Consider the following 11553-nt stretch of genomic DNA (forward strand, 5'->3'; position numbering starts at 1 on the left):
TATATGGCAATCCTTTTTTTAAATTAAAATACCTATATTCCGATCTCATTTACGATTAACGCCTTGCTATTTTTTTTGAATAATATATCCCCAAAGACTTGTAAGTGTATTTAATTTTGGGAAATTACATGGCTATCTCATATCTTTCTGATGACATTGTTGAGGTAGAGTCCAGGTAGGCAAGTTACATGTTTAATTGGCGTTTGGGGACCTAAATATGAAATAATAGTAGCTTGTACTCCTAAATCCTTCTTTTGAAATCAATTCTTTAACCACCCCGAAGTATATGTAGCCTTTCTGAATCAGCTTCACGGGGTGTTAGGGTTAGGTGTGATTGTAGAGATGAGTGTGGTATGTAGGGGCAAAGTTGATATTTTGGAATAAGGGGGTTAAAAGGGCTAGATGTTAGAATAAGGTAGGCTTAAACGGGTTGACGAGCTTTAGGTATAATGAGATTTAGTTGGTTGTGAACTTGTAGTCCAATTAAATAAATAGATTTGGGGAAGGGGCTCAACACCCACTCATCCCCTAATAGCTCTACTATTAGTGTCATGTGAACTTCTTGGAAATCCAAAGAATCCATGACACAAATTCATAGGTCACCCTAGTTTTATTTAAAAGCTACTCAGTTTTCCCATTTTCCATTACTAGCTTACGTTTTAGGTTATATAAGTCGGCAATCTTCATAAATATTGTAATTTTCAATCGTGTATGATGGAACGAAGAACCAAAACCTTTTCTTCTTAGATTGACTCCCCATTGTGCAAGAAGTGGTATAAGATAAGATGTTGGAAATGCACAATCTTGTAAATAGTTCTAGATTTACCAACCCTTGAGTGTGGTGCGTGGACTTCTTGGATTAATCCACCATTTGCAAGGTTATGCATTTCCAACATCTTGTATTTATACCACTTCATGGGCAATGTCAGCCAATCAAAAGAAAGATATTACCGTCATTCTTTTAATGGGAAAGAAACGAGGTAACTACGTAATTTTTCAAAATCAAATACACTTGCAAGTTTTTTTGGACTTTACTGTTAAAAAAAATATAAATAAATTAGGGTTTAATCGTTAATGAGGTCAGAATGTAAGGATTTTAATAAAGAATTTCCTTGGCACATAAGGAGATGATCAGGTGTCTCGGAGACCGTGTAACTAGGTAATTACCTACATTTGAATACGTAAGTCTTTAGGGCTTTATTGTTAAAAAAAATAATAATTAGTAAATGAGGTGAAAATATTAGGACTCTAATGAAGATTTACCTTATTCAATAAAAAAACAAAACACACAAAATTGGCTATCAAAAACATTCGACACTTATTTTTGGTAAGTTTTCAACACAATCGTTAGATGACATCAATACTATGGATTTTATTATGTAAGTTTTCATTATGTTATTCTTATTGAGTAAGAATTTAATAATATGAGTAACTATGTATTGCGTTGAGTATGCATAAACCAAATGTGTTTTTTGCAAAATGGAGGATTGGGCTTCTCAAGTCTTCTCTAACTACAGTTTGCAGCTTCTCTATGGCAACCCGGAACAACATGAGGTCTTGGGGCAACTTGTTCTTCTACCTAATCCCAAACTCGATATGTCAACTTAATGCTTCTATGGTCGAGTTTGATGGTCGCCTAAAGACCATGTCCCTCAAATTGGCAGTTGGTTATTCCATGTTTTGGTTCATTTGGAAGATGAGGAACTCGATTCTGTTTAAAGGCGATAAACATACGTTTTTGAAGATGTTAAAATCTTTGCGTTTAATCGGCTAAAAAAAATCAGGTTAGCTTAAATTGGTCGGCTTGGTTTAATTTTTCTTTGATGTATAGCCTTACGGTTTTTGAAGATGTTAAAATCCTTGTAACTATTGTCCAGCTCAAGTCTAGCCTTTTTTAATTTGATTTTCTGCAGTTCCAAAGAAAGGTATAAATCAAATCTATTTTTTCAAACATAATTTAAGGTTCCTGTATTTAAATACTATTAATCAATAAAATCCAAAAGGATTTTAGAAAACAATTTTCCACTGGTTTCATTTTCATCGATATATTATGTTTGACCTTTCCTTTGAGGCGGCCAACGTTTACGTCATTGACTTTATGTCTATATTCGTTACGTTTGACTCCAAAATATAATCCGCATTATTTCTGCCTCTAAAAAGTCAAACTCAAAATATTAAAAAGAATACAATATACGATTTGCTACTAAAATTTGCCGTCAAGATATTTTGGTCTACATTCTACAACTTGCGGGGTTTTAAAGCATCCACAATACTACAACAACACCTTTCCATTAAGCTTTTTGATGCTAGTCCACCCAAATAAAAACGCTCATTTTTTTCCCATTAACATTTAGGATTAAATTCACACTAGCAGTATTTTGTGACACCGTTTAGTCATGAAATTTCAACCGTGTTAAGCTAGAATTCTTAAAAATTTCATATATATTTTTTTTGGAATGACAATAAATATATTAAAACCGACAAGAAGTTAAAAAAAATTAAAAAAAAAAAACAAGTCAAAACTAGGTAACCAAATAATCCAATTTACATTTGCTTCCCCACACTTATAAAATATCCTAGCAATTGGCGCCTAGCAAATTTTTACACATGCTTAGGGCCGGAACTCAATCATTAATTCTAAAAGGGTCTTGAAACTTAAATTTTAAAACTAAAGAATCTTAACCGGTTTAATTTGGTTAAAGTTAAAGAATCTTAACCGGTTAATTTGGTTAAAGTTATAGGATTTTATAATATGTATCTAAGGACACATATAATATATTAAAAATTCAAAAACAGTCAAATTAATTAACGAACAATTAGCAACTAATAAAATTAATAAAGGGATAATACTCTTTCTTATAAATAATGCTATATGAGTTATAGTTAAGCTCAAATATTTCCTTTATGTTTTGTAAGATTCTACTCTTTCTTAGAGCATTGGGTATGGGCAACACCCATACCCACCCACAACGCAGCCACGTCACCATCTTCTCTCCACAACGAGATTAGTGGATGATGTTCTTCATTTTATACCCGGTTAAGGTGAAGAGAAGCAGAAGAAGAAAAGAAGAGGAAGAAAGAAGAAGAAGACGCGTTGCTGTATGTTGTCGTTACCACGAGAAGCAACAAAACGAGCAAGAGGGGCGGTGTGTCTCGCGTTAAGACGGCGTTTTGGGCCTTCCACGTAGGCAATAACGGCGTGGAGGGTACCCATACCGTCTGCTCTTATAAATAAAGGGATAATACTCATTTATTAGTGTCCACCAAATATGTAATCTTCTATGTAGAGAGAGTGGTTGGAAAAATCTCTCCCTTCACGACTTTCTTTTTTAGAGTAGTGTTTTTTATACTCTTTCTATCTATGAAACTATTGAATTAATTATCTTTGTTTATCAATATTATTATCGGTTAAACTTCAAGATATTATTATTTCACATTTGATCCTATAGGATAAAACCAAATTTTCGGATTTTGAATAATCTAGAATGAATAAAATTAGACTTTTGGTTGAAAATTATCATATTTCTAATCAACTTGTGAATTGGATTTATCAACATATTTTCAGATTTATGTGGTTTTTTGATTTTTTTTAATTGAAATTGTTGGATTTTTTGGATACAAATTTTATCTCAAATTTTTTTAAGTATCTAATTTATTGGTGTTGGAGATTTCTCAGACTATTAGTTGTCAGGTTTAAAAGGAGAGGGTTTGGGTGCGCCATTTGTTGAGATATGTAGTCTAATGGAAAAATGGGGTTACTTTGGAAAACGGCATCCGGAAAGTTACCGTTGAGATTAATGGAAAAATGGGGTTGCTTTGGAAAAGGTCATCCGGAAAGTTACCGTAGTACTCTGAGTAGTTCCAAAGTCTCGATACGGTTCAGAACATAGTGCATACGAGAAAGTTTTGAAAGACATTCTCATCAAAAATTGAGTACCAAGTTTGTAAGGTTATTGTTGCAATACGAAGCTTCGATATGCATCAAAAATGCTTCAGATTTGTCTCTATCTATCTTTGGAGACACATTATATTTGTGTCTGGACTTTTTTCAGAGGGCCCATGAGCCCTATCTTGAATTCTAGGTCATACCCTCAATGGATACATCTCATTAATGTAACCATAAGAATGGTATATGTGTGATAGAAAAGAGTGCTACCGTCATTGTGTATATTTTTCTTTATCAATAAAATAATTTTTTTAGTTTATACTAGGCAAATACCCGCACATTGCGTATACACACTATTTAAATGTTGTGAGTTTAAATTGACAATGGTTCACATATAACAAATATCCAAACTAATAAGTTAAGTATAATATCTTTAAAGCTAACGACATAATTTTATAAGTAGAAGTAAAATTTGTTAGTTTAATTACGAAGTTTAGTTAATTTAGGATTATAATTTATGTTTTCACTTGTTTAACATTTTTAATAAATTTACAATCATTATCAGAGAGAAATTCAAAAGTCCTGAGAGTTTCTAATGAATGTGATGAATGAAAAAATACATTTTTTATAGTATAATATAGTATAGATAAGTTAACTATAATATCTTTAAAGTTAAGAACATAATTTTATAAGTATAAGTAAAATATGTTATTTTAATATTGAAGTTTAGTTAATTTAGGATTATAATTTATGTTTTCACTTGTTTAACATTTTAATCAATTTACAATCATTGTGAGAAAGAAATTCAATAGTCATGGGAGTTTCAAATGAATGTGGTGAATGAAAAAAATGTCCCTTTTATAATATAGTATAGATATGGATATAGATAGATATAGATGTGGACGTAGCTTGATAGAACATTAAGTGAATCACATTAATCCTTGTGTGTTTTTTTGCTTCTTGCATTCTATTATCGTGTTTTTTTGTCAAGTGTGCATCGTAATCGTTATTTGGATGCCCTAAGATTTATAACAATCAGTACCATAAAGTGGCTAAAGACGGAAAGGTTAAGATTGATAAATTTGAAGGTTGTGATTTGGGATTCTGGAAAACACAGATAGAAAATTATCTCTACCAGAAGAAGTTACATCTATCTTTGATTGGAAGAAAACCAGAGGCAATATAGCGGGAAGATTGGGATCGATTAGATCGACATGCTCTTGATGTTGCCAAGTTGTCATTGAGAAAGAACGTTGCTTACAACATTGTTAACGAGAAGAAAATGTTTGTTTTGATCAAGGTGTTCTCTAACATGTACAAGAAACCTTCTACAACTAACAAGGTTTTCTTGATTATATGGCTAGTGAGCATGAAGATGGAGGAAAGAATATATGTGACAAATCACGCCAAAGTGTTCAATTTAATAATATCGAGATTGGTATTTGTTAATATTGAATTTGATGGAAAAGTCCAAGCACTGTTGTTATATTTTCTGTCAAGGAGTTGGTTTCGACGGTCAATACTATGAGTAGTTCTTTTGGAGCAATGAAACTCACTTTTAAAGGCATTTGAGATTTAATCCTTAGGGAAAATTTTTGAAGGAAGAATGTAGGCGAGTTCTCAGGAAGTATGCTTAGTACCAAAGATAATAGGAGAAATTTGAAACAAGATGGTAATGGTAGAGGTATATCAAAGTCAAGTAGAAAGGGGAAATAAAAAAAAGAACAAATATTGTTTGTTGGGATTGAAATGAAAGAGGACACTTTAAGAAACAATGTCTAAAGCCTTCGACATATAAGGGAAATAAGATTTAAATTTGGCAAAAAATTCAGATGATATGCTCATTTGTTACATAAAGAGTTTTATAGAATACTTGATAAGGGCTTTAACGTGCTTTGTTCTATATGAGTCATTACAAAGAAGTTTGACTCACAACCAACAAGATCCTTGATATCACTAGAGTTGGGGATGTTTTCTTTAAGAAGATTATGGGTTCAAAGAAGACTTTGTAAAATGCAAACTACATTCCAGAATTAAAGAGAATGTTGATATCAGTGTGACAGTTGGATGACAACGAATGCCATGTTGATTTTAGATATCACCAATGGAAAGTGATGACGAGAAACTTAGTAGTTGCTGGAGTTTAGAAGCGGGGAACATTATATATGGTTGAAGTTTGGGCATATGAGATTGTAACAACCCGAATTTCCATCCGTCATTGAGGTTAGTGTTGTGTTAATTTTTATTATTAAACTAACATTTTCCTTGGTTTAAAGTTATCTTTGGAGGGCCAAACTGCTATAAAATGAACCTTGATCTTATATAAGGGTTTAGGGATCATTTCATGATACTTTGAGGGCCAAATGAGAAAGTTGTGGACTATTTACGGTATGCTAACCCTAGAATATAGGTTTATCACTCTATTTGCAGCCATCAAACCCTTAAAGTGAGACAAAGAGAGAGAGAGAGAGAGAGAGAGAGAGAGAGAGAGAGAGAGAGATAGAGTTATTGAGTGCTTACCATCCTTGAAGTGGAAGTGATTGAAGTGAAGTTGCTTCTTATTTTGGTGGATTCTTAGTGGTCATTTCTTGGATTCTTTCCTTCTAGTTACGTCTTGGTATCATCTCATGTTTCTAGGAGGTATGATGTAACACCATGATTTTTCACCCATTTTTTTATTTTTAAAACATTTATTTAATAGAATACGTTAGCAGAAGTCTTATTTCGATTTGTATGAAAACATCACCAATGTTACTTTCATTACTAAAAACATCATTCATCAAAATTAAAGTTCAAAAACCAATCCAAAACTAGTTCACAAAACCAAGTGCATATGAACCATAATGACAAGTCTCAACTGGTATCATCTCTAAATAAAACATAAACAAAACTACCCCAAAAGACCCATCATCATAAAGCCATCAATATCAAGCTACCTTGTGACGTCCTAAAAATTATAGTAAAAATTTTCATTTTTCAAAGACCATTTTTATAAACCACAAGTCATACAAAACAATATCTCCAAAACATTGTCATAAAAAACAAAGTATCCAAAAACATCTCTCAACATAAATCCCAGGATGATGTGTATAATCACACCTTCGCCTTGCCTTGATTATCTGATGTACCTAAAACCATGAATCTAAACTGTAAGCCAAAGCTTAGAGAGTTCCCCCAAAATACCCCACACAACAATACATATACAAAGCATGCATATTGGGCCTCAAACGCAAGAGTGGACCGCCCTCGGGCCTACAACACAAGAGTGGACTGCCCCCGAGCCTGCAACATAAACCTGAACCGCTCTCGAGCCTGCAACATAAAGCTAGACTGCTCCCGGGTATCTTGGCCTACAACACAAAGCAGGACCGCCTCAGCCCAACCGTACTATGTCGACATATGCAAACAATAATCAATGACCAACAAGTACATGTAATCATACAGATTTACTATAACACCCTGGTATTCAGGTACTTTTAAATTCATCATTATGGTTTAATTCATGTCATTTTGGTCCCTGCAATAGAAGGAAGTAGCCATGAGAAGCCCTAATGTCAATTTTGTAATTTTAGGACAGGAGGAGTACGCTAAGCGTACATGAGGGTACGTTGAGCGTACTAGGGCGCGCCCTAGTACGCTAGGCGTACACTTATGTACGCTGGGCATACTTATGTATGGAGGACATACTAAGTTTTAGGGTTTGAGGGGTATTTAAACGTCCTTATGGCTCATTTATCCCCACCTTTTCAGCCTCCAAATCCTTAGAGTCGTTCTTGTATAACCCTAGCCCCTTAAAGTGTGATTTGAGCCCTTAAAGTGTGTTCTTGGTGTATTAGAGGAAGGAGAAGTTGCATCAAGAAGCCTTGAAGTGGAAGCAAGCTTGTGGATCTGGGATCTTTTCCCCTTTATGAAGCTCCAGAAGGTATAAAGTCTAACGTTTATGTTTTGGTTGTTAGATCCCATCTTTGGAAGTTTTATGTTGCTTTTCTTGTCCCAAAGGTCCCATTCTATGCATGTTTGGTTATTGACGTTTTGAGCTGTCCTTCCAGAACCTAGGAAGGGTCGTAAGCCATAAAAATGAGGTCTCAATGGCTAGAATTGTCTCATGCATCTTGTAGAGAGTCTTAATGGATTAAGACCTTGTATTAAGGACTTCATAGACGTGCAAAGTCATAAAGTTGGAGACTTTATGAATTTTGGGGTGCATTTGGACTGTAGATCTAAAGTATGGGCTTAAGTGCCTAAGCCATTAAGCACTTAATGAAGATTTGTAGTCTGCGAGGTTACCCCCCGTGTAGGTGGGAGTACGCCCCGCTTAATCGGTCAGCCACCCCGTAAGTTGGTTAATGCGAGGCTTCACGTACGCTTAGCGTACCTTTGGGTTACGCCCCGCCTACTCGCACGAGTCAGCCCTTGTTTAGTAGACTCGGTTGAGTTGACTCAGTTGGTTTAGTGGGTTTGACCATTTGACTTTGACCAGTTGACCTTGAGTTTGACAAAGTTTAACCACGTTTGACCAAGTTTGACTTCGAGGGAGTTTTGCGTATTTTGGGATTTTGATGGAATTAGTCACTTGGTGGATGTCGGTATTGAGTATAGAGCTGAGATTCATAGTCGAGCCTTATCAATTCTGTCAAGTTTGTGAGGTGAGTTTTCCTCACTATACTTTCGGGTCGAAGGCACCAAGGCCGGCCCATTGGTTCAATGACCTGATATTCGTTGATATGCTGAGTATGGAATAGATATGCATGCTAGTTTTGATATGCTAGTCTGGTAGATCTGTAGGACTATCTGGGATATTGTCTGTTTATCTGTGTATGTTATTATCTGTTATATGTCGACATATTGTGTGGGTTGGGTTGAGGTTGTACTGCTCCGTGATGTAGCCAACAAACCCTGGAGCAAGCCAGATATGAGCTGAGGGCCGGGGAGGGCATGCCAGACTCATACCGAGGGCTCATGAGCATTCCAGATACGAGCTGAGGGCCGGGAAGGGCATGCCAGACTCGTACTGAGGGATTAGTGATATTCAATTTGAGGGCCGGGAAGGGCATGCCAGACTCGTCATTGCTCAATGGTCTAAAAGTCAAAAGTCGACATCCAGCCAGATTACGCCATGCGTAACAGTTCTACGCCATGCGTAATTAGATTATGCCCTACATAATGCCCCTGATTCCAAAAACTTCTATTAAGCTCTTAATGCAGAAAGTCAAACCCTCAAACTTTCAAATATGGATCTTTACAATGTCTTAATGGATAAAGTTTGCAACTTTACCCATTAAGACACTCCCATTAAGAAAGATCTAAACTTTATGCACTAAAATGACAAAAATATGCTAACACCACATCCATGGTTTAAAGAACAAGCACCGATGCACAACTTTACAAGTCCAACAAGTCCCGAGAGTGTTCCATATGGCTCAAAAGGTGTTTAAGTTGCGTCAACTCCCAAAACATGAGATCAAGAGACCAAAAAGTGACAAAAATGACCAATAACAAGATCTAAGAAATCAATTAGCAAGATAGAAGATTTTTACCCACAATGGTCTAGAAATGAAGCAACCTTGCTGGATCTATACTTGAATCCATCTTTCATGCACTTTACAAACACCTTGTTCTTCAAGATTCAACCTTCAAATGGAGAAATAAGCTTATAAAAGATGGCAAGGCTAAAAAAAACCAAGAGGAGGATAGGGTTTCTCAAAGAATGATCTTAGGTGATGGAGGTTGGTCATGAGAGGTTTTCTCAGAAGTTAGATCCCTTAAATAAGGCTTAAAACCGAAGAATTAGGGCTTTGATCTGCCACGATTACGCCCTGGGTACCATATCCTACACCATGCGTAAGTTATAAAACCTATGTTCATCATTCAGCATCTATGCCCTGCATAACTTTGCTATGCCATGCATATCAGCTACGCCCTGCGTAACTTTCCTATGCCATGCGTAGGGCAAAACCACCAATTTCCAATTCAACTTCAAACAACCATAAATTCTTCGTTTCAACTCCATTTTCGGCGTTCTTTATATGCACGGAAAGGTATTAACGATCCGTACAATCCTATCTAGTTACATTTGGCTTAAAACGTGTTGAACTAAAACCATAATCTATGCACGAAGCCATATATAACTTTTCCCATATTACCTTTTTCTTCGATACGCAATTTGAGGGATTTAAACACTTAACCAAACATAGTCATCATCCAATAGGGTATAAGATCTATTTCCTTGAAGTCCAAGACCTTTACTCAATCCATTTACGACCCGCTATCCTGATAAAAGAAATGTCCAAAACTAGGTGTTACAACTCTCCCCCACTTAAATTAGATTTCGTCCTCGAAATCCGACTCGGTTATAATATTAATTGAACTAATACAATCCATATGATCCTGCCAACCTCATCGTATAATCAACACATCCAAATCAAACTCGAGAGACCACATAGAACCCAACAGATGTCAACAACAATCCAAACACTTGAAAGCATTCAAGCACAACATCAACCCCCCTCTCCCCTAACTGTACGACCCCACTCATAGCGAATTAATCAAACCGGGAAAAATATCGAAGCTGCAACTAAACTGACTTATACCTCACCGAATCGGGAATCCATCGACCCAAAATTTCCAGGGTCAAACATAGTAGTTGATGATCATCCGTTTGAAACTGCCTAAAAGTTCTTAGGTACACACTTGAATTCCTGCCAGGTCATCACCATCCCACCGCTCCCATGAGGATTTAAGTGGTCAATCCGGAAGAAAATCTTAGGAAAAATACATACTTCCATGCGCTCATGGGTACAATTTAACTAAAAATTCATCCAAGATTCGTACAACGAACTCTACCACTAGCAACTCAAACCACTTGAAATCAATCTTGTAACAACGAATAAAATCCACTAATTAAATCCACGAGGAACTGGCGATAAGCAACCATGACTTTTCCAACTAGTCATAATAGTAGCAAAACCCGACCCATACATGTCGGCTACTGAGCCATCAATAGTTTTCCCATACTGCTCAAAATACCATATTATGCCAAAGACCAAACGAATTACACCATGCGGATCTCCATGACATAACTACCGACCCAACACATACATAAAATCCACGAGGTTCCACAACACGTCATGATACCATCCAACCATTGGAATGAGAAGCTTATGGTTCCTCACCATTTTTTCCATCACCCAATCTCAACCATGAAGATTATCGATCAGCGCCCGGTTGGCCTATAGACATACATACTTATCCTACCGACCTGCAGGAATCCAGTCAACATTCCACTTAACACTTAACAAAGCCACAAGAACCATACCATACTACAGTACACAACTTTTCCATAGCTAGCATGGGCCCAACCCATGGTCTTTCCAACTACCGAGAAGAATACCTAACCAATAGATCAATATGAGTTGGACCCCCAACATGTTGGACCCTATCAGGCATTCGGGTAGTGCTTCGAACCCAATAGCCTTCATCATACAAGAACATGAAGAGAGGTCCTAACACAACCTTCAATGTGAACCTCACCACATATCCAAAATACCCCCTACCTCTGCTTCACGTACCCGAACGAGATAACCTGAATCCTTAACCTTTGATTCCTTGATTACAAGAAACCAATGAACAATGTTCCTTGCGCGAGTCTCGACTCATACCATAACCAG

This window comes from Lactuca virosa, chromosome 6, assembly GCF_052849685.1.
Source record: "Lactuca virosa cultivar CGN04683 chromosome 6, Lactuca_virosa_CGN04683_v6, whole genome shotgun sequence".
In the NCBI taxonomy this organism is placed as follows: Eukaryota; Viridiplantae; Streptophyta; class Magnoliopsida; order Asterales; family Asteraceae; genus Lactuca; species Lactuca virosa.